The following is a 12060-nucleotide window of genomic DNA, read 5'->3' as shown; positions in this document are numbered from 1 at the left end:
CTTTACAAATGGTCAACGGGCCATTTTACATGACCATTCAAAATGGGTCCGCGGGCCACAAAGACACCTCGCGGGCCACGTTTGGCCCGCGGGCCATACTTTGGTCACCCCTGAACTAGACTGTTGTAATTACACCTCACACCATCTTTACCAAGATACTCCTGAACTGAGCGGACCTCCCGCCGGCATGGGACCGAAGCATTACAAATCACCACCACATCTCCACCATCCGCCTCCACTGAATCATCAGCCGCCACACGGTCACCAACACAGACCGCCCGTCGTGCCCGTTCCTGAGTCCGAGTTCGACGATAACAGGCGTTGTGATGGCGACGGAACCTACGCCTAGACTGCGACGGCCGCCACCGTAGGGATGATTCCAACCAAACAGTCGTGTTAGTCCAACCTCATCGAGTACGGCGCTGACTAGTGGAGTCCGAACAATCCGTCCGGCAAGTGAAAGAACTCGCGCGATCAGCTGATACAGCTCAAGAATGCGGCAACGGCTCACGAAAAACCGGGTGGATCTTCGTAATTGGTCTAAACCATGGAGGAGGTGCCCACGGGATGGGCATGGGTTAGCATCTCCGAGATGCTTTTGCCGACGTTCATCAAGGATTGCATGAGAGATGGGGGCGGATGAGGTGGAGGAGGCGTTGTGAACATGGGCCAAATGAGACAACAACACATGCCAAAACTACGTCCGGATCGCAGCCAAACAAACAATTTCAGCAGGGCATGAATCTGGTGGAGACGAACAAACGGACCGGCAGGCCTGCAAAAAGTTTCCAACCCAGCGTACACATGAATCAAACCAAAATGTCAGTTCACTGCGAGCATGTGACTGCAAGCCTACTGTGTCTGTTCAACCCCTGCCGCCTGACTCGTGCCGGTCGGCTGCTGGAGAATGAGAGACGTGAAAAAATTAGCTACACTCATTCAATTCGTGTCATATGACCGACTCGTAAAATCCTCTTTAAACACTATTTTGACTATTTTTAAACAATTGAATGGTTCTAGACTGTGCAAAACACAATAAACAACCATAATTTATATTCAAAATTACATTTCCACGCATGAAAATAAACTTTTTGTGTAAAACCTTATTTCTTTATGTGTGTGCGTGCAATGTCGAATGAGCGTTGATCGACTACTGTCTCGCATTGCAGCTGCTCAATGAGTTAGGGCACTCACGACTGCGCCGGGTTTGTTTATGTCACGGTTTTGCGGTTCAGTGACTGGATCTGAAAAATTCGTCTCAGCGTCGCCAATTTTCACGTCATGACCCCTGACATTTTCAGCTCTGGACCGGCCCCAGATGTTGTCCCTCAGCAATTGCACTCGGCAGGGTTTTCATCGTCGTAAATTTAGTGTAACATAGTCAAATCAAAAATCAAATTATTCGCTCTACAGCATTGCCTTGGCGTTCTCGATTGCGAGATTCCTACTCGAAACTAGGTGTTCGGAGGCTTGATTGTTGAGGCAATTGCAAACCTCTTTTTACACCCTAGCTTCCATCCACTCCGGGATTCGAACTGACGACCTTTGGATTGTTAGTCCAACTCCCTACCAGCGACTCTACCGAGGCAGGACCCTGGGAGACGACTCCTACACCTGGACTGAACTAACGACCTAACCTGTTTAGGTTAGTCCGGGGCCAACATTTTCTTCCCGTCCGACGGAAGGCGTGATCAGACAATTCTCGTCTCGAAAAATGCCACCGGGACCGTCTGGGATCGAACCCAGGCTGACTGGGTGAGAGGCAATCACGCTTACCCCTACACCATGGTCCCGCCAATTGTAACATAGTAAGAGTACGTAAAAAAATAATAACATAATCAATATTAATAATAATATACGCCCGTCGTCTAGCAGGAAGTGTCCGTCGCTACTGAGCCTGAAACAAGAAATGAACGCCACACCTGAGCAGTTCTCTAGGATTTCGGTCATTCGATTTTTTTTGTATTTTTTAATCCGACTGAAACTTTTTTGGTGCCTTCGGTATGCCCAAAGAAGCCATTTTACATCATTAGTTTGTCCATATAATTTTCCATACAAATTTGGCATCTGTCCATACAAAAATGATGTATAAAAATTCAAAAATCTGTATCTTTTGAAGGAATTTTTTGATCGATTTGGTATCTTCGGCAAAGTTGTAGGTATGGGTACGGACTACACTGGAAAAAAATGATACACGGTAAAAAAAATTGGTGATTTTTTATTTAACTTTTTATCACTAAAACTTGATTTACAAAAAAACACTATTTTTAATTTTTTTTATTTTTTGATATGTTTTAGAGGACATAAAATGCCAACTTTTCAGAAATTTCCAGGTTGTGCAAAATCATTGACCGAGTTATGATTTTTTAATCAATACTGATTTTTCAAAAATCGAAATTTTGGTCGCAAAAATTTTTCAACTTCATTTTTCGATGTAAAATTGAATTTGCAATCAAAAAGTACTTTAGTGAAATTTTGATAAAGTGCACCGTTTTCAAGTTATAGCCATTTTTATGTAACTTTTTTCAAAATAGTCGCAGTTTTTCATTTTTAAAAATAAGTGCACATGTTTGCCCACTTTTGAAAAAAATATTTTTGAAAAGCTGAGAAAATTCTCTATATTTTGCTTCTTCGGACTTTGTTGATACGACCTTTAGTTGCTGAGATATTGCAACGCAAAGGTTTAAAAACAGGAAAATTGATGTTTTCTAAGTCTCACACAAACAGCCCAACATTTTTCAATGTCGATATCTCAGCAACTAATGGTCCGATTTTCAATGTTAAAATATGAAACATATGTGAAATTTTTCGATCTTTTCGAAAAAAATATTTTCAAAATTTTGAAATCAAGACAAACATTTTAAAAGGGCGTAATATTGAATGTTTGGCCCTTTTGAAATGTTAGTCTTGATTTCAAAATTTTGAAAATATTTTTTTCGAAAAGATCGAAAAATTTCACATATGTTTCATATTTTAACATTGAAAATCGGACCATTAGTTGCTGAGATATCGACATTGAAAAATGTTGGGCTGTTTGTGTGAGACTTAGAAAACATCAATTTTCCTGTTTTTAAACCTTTGCATTGCAATATCTCAGCAACTAAAGGTCGTATCAACAAAGTCCGAAGAAGCAAAATATAGAGAATTTTCTCAGCTTTTCAAAAATATTTTTTTCAAAAGTGGGCAAACATGTGCACTTATTTTTAAAAATGAAAAACTGCGACTATTTTGAAAAAAGTTACATAAAAATGGCTATAACTTGAAAACGGTGCACTTTATCAAAATTTCACTGAAGTACTTTTTGATTGCAAATTCAATTTTACATCGAAAAATGAAGTTGAAAAATTTTTGCGACCAAAATTTCGATTTTTTTAAAAAATCAGTATTGATTAAAAAAAATCATAACTCGGTCAATGATTTTTTGCACAACCTGGAAATTTCTGAAAAGTTGGCATTTTATGTCCTCTAAAACATATAAAAAAAAAAAAAAAAAATAGTGTTTTTTTGTAAATCAAGTTTTAGTGATAAAAAGTTAAATAAAAAAATCAAAAAAAAAATTTTACCGTGTATCGTTTTTTTCCAGTGTAGTCCGTATCCATACCTACAACTTTGCCGAAGACACCAAATCTATCAAAAAATTCCTTCAAAAGATACAGATTTTTGAATTTTCATACATCATTTTTGTATGGACAGATGCCAAATTTGTATGGAAAATTATATGGACAAACTAATGATGCAAAATGGCTTCTTTGGGCATACCGAAAGCACCAAAAAAGTTTCAGTTGGATTAAAAAATACAGAAAATAAAATTGAAGAAAAAAGACCGATTTCGTAGAGAATTGCTCACCTGCCAGCGCCATCAACCGAGACAACACCAAGCACCAATCCAGCAACGGCCTCCACCGTAACAATGATCCCGACGCGGACCGGAGGAGTCAAAGCGAAAGTACTCGCGTGATCAGCTCAAGAATGCTGCACCTTCCTTCAACTCCCCCCCCCCCCCCTCGTCGTACAATTGCACGGACGTCCAACGGATTTTTCACTCAGGGAAGGATGATCGTCGGTGGGCGGGCGTGGGCGAAGGGTGGCGAGCTTGAGCGAAGGGCGGTGGGAGGCGGGCTTGAGCGATGGGCGGCGGACGATTGGCGGTTGTGACATGGCGGAGAGAAAGCAGTTTTTGGATGGTTAGAGGCAGATATTATAACAGATATTGCTCGATTTTTTGCTTCAGGGGGGGGGGGATTGTTTGATGATATCAGGTAGTTTGTTGTACTGATAGCAACCAGAATAACTAAGACATCTTTTCCCGAATTCTGTATGCGGCAACGGGGTTCTTAGGTCCTTAGGAGACTCCAGTCTGTCGCACTAGTGCCTGTTGCCCTTGAACAGGCTCGAATTGTCACTAGTGCTGCCATCTCCTCATTTAATTGGATGATTGGATGATAAATATCAATATCACTCTGGAAAAATAGTGTTTTTTTGCAAATCAAGTAATAGTGACAAAAAGTGAAATTAGACATCAGCAGAAATTTTTTTACCATGTATCTCTTTTTTTAGTGTCGTCCTTATCCAAACCTACAACAGAAGACACCAAATCGATTAAAAAATTCCTAGATTGGAACAAGACGAAGAAATTGCTTCAAATAGATTGCAAAAAGAGAGGGAATTGTCGAGGACAGGATACACGTTGATTGATGGATGGATTGGATTGAAGCAGGGCGATGCTCTCTCGAACTTACTGTTCATCATAGCGTTGGAGGGTGCTGCTCGAAGAGCAGGCGTGCAAAGAAACGGAACACTCATCACTAAATCGCACATGCTGCTTGGATACGCTGACGACATCGACATCATTGGTATCGACCGTCGTTCAGTGGAGGAGGCGTTCGTTCCTTTCAAGCGAGAAGCTGCGTAGATCGGACTGAACATCAACACTGCCAAGACCAAGTATCTGGTTGCTGTTTTAAAAACGAAAACTTTTAATGCTAAAGTTTTTGAAAATCTCACTACCAATAGATTTAAAAGTTTTAACTTTTAATACGACTGGATTAATTCTTTCATTTTGTCGTTCTCGTGTAATCGTGTACGCATGCCTAAGTCCCAAATGTAAACAAACATTTTGGTAGTGCCGGTGGTGAGTGAGTTGTTCACGACGCGAATCAAATCCGAACGCGGCCGCAGCCAAGAGTCGTACGCGGACATCGTTGTGAGTCAAAACAGCAGCAGCGGAAGGTGGGTGGTGCCGGTGCGGGACAAGTACGACAAAGTTAATTTTCAAGGCGAGGAGAAGGATCCGACGGAAGAGGAGGACGACGAGAAGCATAATCGGAGGTGGTCAGCGCGGATGTTGCACTCGGGGGGTTAGGGAAAAGTTGGTTTCGAAAAGAACAAGGTCATTTTCCTGCTTGACCTGCATCTGTTTTACGACCAGAATTGGTAAGAAGGAAGCATCGATGTTTTGTGGGATTTGTGATTGATTTTGTTTGTTATTGTAGGACGCCTTTCATACAGTTTCCGAAGATCGGAGATCGCGATGTGAATTTGCGCCGGTTGCCGGAGATCATCGAGAAGATAATGCTGCAAGCGTTGCATGGAAGTCGATTTACACCCAGTTTTTGGACAAGTACGAAGTTAATGTTCAAGGCGAGGAGAAGGATCCGACGGAAGAGGAGGACGACGAGAAGCATAATCAGAGGTAGTCAGCGCGGATGTTGCACTCGGTTTCGACGGAAGTTGGAACGAGATCTGAAGAATCTGATCAAGAACATCTTCCCCGAATACGGAAGAAGTCACTGATGAGTATTGAGAACGTGTTCAGTGTTTAGCCAACTTTACTTATTTTCAAACTATTTCAGCAACTACCCGCTCGCAAACGATCACCTCGCGATGGCGCAGCTTCGGCCGAATGAACTTGGACGGCGAGCCTGCAAAATTTGTGCCATTCTCGAAGGAGGATGATTGAAATCGAATCCTCATCAGCCTCAAGTCCGGGAACCTCCCAGGCACATTACTTCCCAGCCGGGAAAATCCTCCAACGGCCGTCTCCTCCAAGCCTGTCCTGATGAAGGCCGAAAACATGACCACCCTGTTCTCTACATCGCTGACACGCTCTAAAATGAAGGCTGCGATGCTACTGCGCAACGAAACGGCCATCCGGATCCGGCTCTGCCTGAGGTATTCGGACGTGACCGAAAGGATCGATACAGCTTGGACTCGGAAGTTGGCCAACCCAAAGCAGAAGCGTTAAATACAAAAAAAAGTTTTGTTTTTGAATCATACTGTTTAAATATAAAAATAGTGAAATAAAATCCAGCACATTTTTTCTAAAAATGATACTGTAGTATTAAATGTTGTTTATTTTTGCCATAAAAGTTTTATTTTTATATTAAAAGTAAAAAACTCTTACTGATACAACGATTTTGTTCCATAAATGCATGGTAGTATCAAAAACTATCCAACTTTTAAATTAAAAATTTTCAACTTTCTACGAATATTCACCAACGCGAACTTTTAATCCAACGAACGATCTTTTTAAATTTAGAGTATTTTTTCTTTGTGTGTAGGAGACCGGTGGCGCAGGCGCATGAACTTCGAGTTGTACCAAGACTACAAACATGCTGATATCGTAAAAGTCATCAAGCACGACAGGCTGAAGTGGGCTGGACATGTAGCCAGAATGTCGGACGAGTCGTTTTCGAGTAATCGACGAAATACAAAGCGTAACGCCTGCGCACTATGCGAGGCTAAGGGCAAATCACTTCTGATACTGAGGTGTGTATGGAGTGTGTATGTAGTCAGTATCATACTTGATATCGTGCGTATGGTATGGACCTCAGTATTAATCATTATTAAGACGATTTATTTCAGTGTGGAAAGTTTTGACATTTCTCAACGTCAAACTCAGATGCTGTTTATTTATTGTTATGTTCAGTTTGCTTTGATGGTTGCTGGAGCGTATTCGGACACGGCTGGCCAGAAGGGAACCGGCAAGTGGACGGCGATCGCTGCTCTGCACCACGGAGTTCCAATCACAGTGATCGGCGAGGCCGTCTTCTCGCGTTGCCTGTCCCTCTAAAGGTGGAACGTACCAAGGCTAGCAAGCAACTCGCCGGCCCGCCCCCAAGCTTAACGTTGCCGACCGTAAGGCGTTCCTCATGCACATCCGCAACGCCCTGACCTGTGCCAACATCGTCTCGTACGCCCAGGGTTTCATGCTGCTGCGCAATGCCGCCAACGAGTACAAGTGGAACCTGAACTTCGATGGAAACGCGTTGATGTGGCATGGAGGTTGCATCATCCGCAGTGTCTTCCTCGGAAACATTCGGAACGCGTTCGTGCGCAATCCGGCGATGTCGCATCTGCTGCTGGACAACTTCTTCAATAACGACATCGTGGAGAACCAGCAGTCGTGGCGTGAGGTCGTTAGCCGGGCGTCCCAGTGTCGGTCATGTTCGCGGCGTTGGGCTTCTTCGAAGGCTATCGCTCGGAGCGACTGTCCGCGAATCTGCTGCAGGCCCAGCGGGACTACCTTGGGGTGCACACGTACGAGCTGCTTGGCAAAGAGGTCAAGTTTCTGCACACCAACTGGACCGGCAAGGGCTTCAACGTTTCCGCTAGTACTGTGTGACGAGCACGATGCCGCTGGTTGATTCCTCTACATTCCATTTAACAGAGGACACCGTCTCCATCAGTCGTTATTTCTTGTTGCCCATTCGGTTAGATTTCGAAATTGTTTTCTTTTTTTTTGTAATAAAAGTGGATGTTCAGGATTTTGTCTACATTTTGTCAAGTACCTACTGATTAAATTCCTGAATATTATTTTGGCTGGGGAACGGCAATGCTATCGGCGAGTTGCAAAATGCTGTTGCACATTTCGTCGAAGCATCCAAACACGCAGAACTGTAGCCAGATTCTTGACCTAAAAGACGGTTCATTTGAGTTGGTTCCCAAGACGGAATTGTCGTGGCGCGGACTGCGTCGCGAGGCAATTCGTCGTACCGGAAGGCCACTTTGAGGAGGTGTCTGAGTTGCTTAAATTAAAAGAAGATCGTCGAGCTGAATCAAGAACGGGATCAGGCTTTAAAGATCCTCGCTAAACATGACGAAAAGTTTGAAGCACTCCAGCCCTTGCTCGAACAAAAAGAGCAAATCCAACCCAAACTTTTTGACCTGAAAAAAGTCGTTGACAACTCCTAATCCGCATCATTTTTGTCGAATGTTTGTCGCTCACAACTTGCCAACCAAGGAAAAGCGCAAACTCGACTTCCCCCAACTCCAATAAGTCCTCACCGCCAGCCACAACAAACTCAATGAAAACATCGCCGAACAAAAGAACCTCCGCAAGATCCTGAACGTCCTGATACGAAGGAAAAACGAGGGTAGAATCCTCCTTTATCATGGTCGAGACGGTGAACGATGCGCAGTCAATTTTCCCGGATCTTTGCGCTTGGATTAGGATTCCTTCCATTTATCCGTTAGAATCAATAAAAATATACAGCAATTCCATTTGAAACCTAAACCGAAAAAAAAGTTCTCCGACCGGGCTCAAAATTTTTCTGGGGGTTCCTTGGCCAAAATAATTGGACCCGTATTTTTTTTTGTTTGGCCATTAGGGTGACCTACATCTTGCTAGGGTGGTTCGAAAAATTGCAATTTTCGTCATTTTTCGCAAAAATCACTTTTTTCGAAAAATCATATCTCCGCGCCATTTCATCCGATTTTAGCTGTCTTAGACGCAAAAGAAAGGTTATGAGTTTGGCTATTTGAGAAAAATAGTAAGAAGTTCCAAAAAATCTAGCTTAACTATTGAAAAAGTCGTATGAAAACTTAAAATGGCGTTTTGACCGTGTCTGGACCAAAGAGCCTATGTCTAAAAATATTTTTATCGGATTCCTCGGAAAATTTCACATAACATATCAAAAAATTGGCGATGTCGAACCGTACGTTTCCAAGATATGATTTTTTGAAAATAAAATCTGAGTTTTTCGACGCGCCACGCGCAAAAACAGGAAAATGACGAAATCGGCAAAAAATCAACTATTTTCACTAAAACTGCGATAACTTAAAAATTTTAGCGATGACCTATACATGTCTGGGTACCAAAAGTTGCGTCTTTCAATTACGAAAATTTTGATACCCAGACATGTATAGGTCATCGCTGAAATTTTTAAGTTATCGCAGTTTTAGTGAAAAAAGTTGATTTTTTGCCGATTTCGTCATTTTCCTGTTTTTGCGCGCGGCGCGTCAAAAAACGTAGTTTTTATTTTCAAAAAATCATATCTCGGAAACGTACGGTTCGACATCGCCAATTTTTTGAAATGTTATGTGAAATTTTCCGAGGAATCCGATAAAAATATTTTCAGACATAGGCTCTTTGGTCCAGACACGGTCAAAACGCCATTTTAAGTTTTCATATGACTTTTTCAATAGTTAAGCTAGATTTTTGGAACTTCTTACTATTTTTCCCAAATAGTCAAACTCATCACCTTTCTTTTGCGTCTAAGACAGCTAAAATCGGATGAAATGGCGCGGAGGCATGATTTTTCGAAAAAAGTGATTGTTGCGAAAAATGACGAAAATTGCCATTTTTCGAACCACCCTAGCACGATGTAGGTCACCCTAATGGCCAAACAAAAAAAATACGGGTCTAATTATTTTGGCCAAGGAACCCCCAGAAAAATTTTGAGCCCGGTCGGAGAACTTTTTTTTCGTTTAGGCTCTGGAAATGGAATTGCTGTATAATCATTTGGCCGATGGAAATCAAATAATCAATCACTGCTCGGTTCCGTCCCGAAATGCGGATGAACTGCCAACAGAATTAGCCACAAATCCTTTTTTACACCTAAACTCCCAAGCTCGAGAAAAAGGGGGAATTTGTATGGAAATTTCCCCTTTTTTCTCGAGCTTGAGAGTTTAAGTGTTAAAAATCTTTAATTTTTCATATTGCCGAATTAACTTGTCTTGTGTCTAGCCTTGTTTACTATTTTGACCGATTTTGACAACTACCCTGATATAAATCGTGTCCAAAAGTTGCGCATAATATGCCAGTATCAGGCCAGTATTATGCGCGTATGGTACGCGCGCCATACGCGGTATGTGGTATACTCGAAGTGCTTAACCCTTAGATGCGAGGTTTATCTGTAATTGGTATTTTAGATTTAAATAAATGTATGGAGCGTAACACGTGTGTTACATAATAAAAGATAGCTCACTTGGTTTCTATTTTTCAACAGTGGTCCAAAGGGTCTTATTATTTAGGCCAAGAAGCCATGATGATGTTTTCGCGTAGAATGCTGAATTAGTGAATCCGCTCATATTTTAGTTATAATAATCAACATTTTGTTTAATTTGTCTTGGATGGCTCCTCGGAATATCCTCAAAAATAATCATGTTATTAATTACATTCTATTTAGTATGAAAAGAGTGACAGTATGACAGATCACCTATATACATAGTCAAAATTGGAGATTGTGTTAGGCCTTTCCATTCCCTCATGCATCTTTTTATTATGAAGTGTTCAAATAATTTTCCGCTGTTTTTGTTTTTTAGTATTAAAAACAGGTGCTTCAGGAATGATTGCGTATCGATACCAAAAAAAAGGAGTGGAATGGCAATGGTTACAAACTAGTTCGAGGTTGGTCTATAAAAATTCAAAACCGGATTTTATTATATGTACTCATAGACAGCTAATGGAGGAAGAAGGGCGAGATCTATTAGGAAAAAGAACAATGGACTTTAAGGTGAGCAATTTATCCAATATTTTTTTTATATGAATTCAACATACATGCAATGTTCTTCATAGGTTAGTTATTTAGACACTGGTTTGACATCGACCTACTTTACTGATGCAGATCAACTGATTTCAACAACATGTGGATCTCCTTCCACCTCCCCCCTTACATCACAGCAACGCTATAATCGACGATATAAAACACATCTAAGGGATTTTTTATCAACTTGCCGTACAAAGCGAAAACATGGTCAGCAATCATCTGAAAATCAGGTAAAATGTATTCCAGTAGGGACAATACATATGCAGCACGGAATTAAACTTTATCTTAATTTATGTTTTCGTAATGGTTTACAATGGTGGGGTTAATTTATGAAAACCATTGAACGAAAGTTCAAATTAATCTGTAAAACGTTACTTAATCCACTTTTAGGTGGTTGGTGCCTTCCTAACGATATTCTATTTTTTTCTAATAACAAAATTAAATTGTTTTAAGTGTTGATGTTCTCTTAAAATAACTGTAAATAGGGGCCAACTAAAATGATAGTTGAATAAAATAGGGCTGATGTTAAGGCAAGATGGTGGCAAAACTCGTGCGGCATTCGCGCGAGTTTCTTCAGAAAACAAACTCTGACAGCTTTGAAACCCGGCTCCGTGGCTTAATGGTTGCGGCTTCTGCCTCGAATGCAGAAGGTCCAGGGATCAAATCCCGATCGGTTCCCTTGAAATTTCGAATCAGGAATTGAACTTTGAATATGAACAAAAAAAACTTTGAGAATCAGGTGGGATTTGAACTCACACCCTTTGGATTGATGGTCTGGGACGCTAACCAGTCGGCCATCATGGAGTTAATGAATTAATCCGTAGTGGCGAAATAATGTCACAAGGTATTATATATCAAACCATTATATAACTACTAACACCCTCTCAAAACAGCCCAGGGCCAACTCATATACTCATGAACTGGACGAGGGAGTCGTGGATTGCCTGGCCCGAGTCATCTGCATTACCGATCTATGGCTATACAATTTTCAGAAGAAATCGTTAGCCAGAGAAAGGTAGGAAACAATACCTTATTTTTTTTCTTTTCTAATGTTTTAGAAACCACCATGAGTCATTCAAAAACACCCAAAAAGCAAAAACAAATAAGAGAGCGTTCTTTTATTACGTAACGCAAAATTTGGGATTTTTTACCCTCCTCCCCCCCTTCGTAACAAATCGTAACAGATGAGCGATCCCCCTTACCCCCGTGTTGAGACAGGCGGGAATTTCTCAACCGGGCACCGGTTCCGTCAGCAAGGTACAGTATGTAAAAAAAGTACACCCCTTGGGTA

The 12060-nt window shown here is 41.4% G+C and overlaps 1 long non-coding RNA gene and 1 pseudogene across 1 annotated transcript; both read left to right on the top strand.

Moving 5' to 3' along the window:
* The first annotated feature begins 3773 nt into the window (after positions 1–3773).
* Positions 3774–6270, top strand: LOC119766576. The gene is made up of 2 exons (XR_005276987.1): positions 3774–4490; positions 4558–6270. It is a non-coding gene; the product is annotated as an uncharacterized LOC119766576 (long non-coding RNA).
* A 504-nt stretch (positions 6271–6774) lies between these two features.
* Positions 6775–8552, top strand: LOC119766573 (annotated as a pseudogene).
* The last annotated feature ends 3508 nt before the right edge of the window (positions 8553–12060 follow it).

This window comes from Culex quinquefasciatus, chromosome 2 (assembly GCF_015732765.1).
Source record: "Culex quinquefasciatus strain JHB chromosome 2, VPISU_Cqui_1.0_pri_paternal, whole genome shotgun sequence".
NCBI lineage: Eukaryota > Metazoa > Arthropoda > Insecta > Diptera > Culicidae > Culex > Culex quinquefasciatus.
This window is presented reverse-complemented; position numbering and strand designations above follow the sequence as displayed.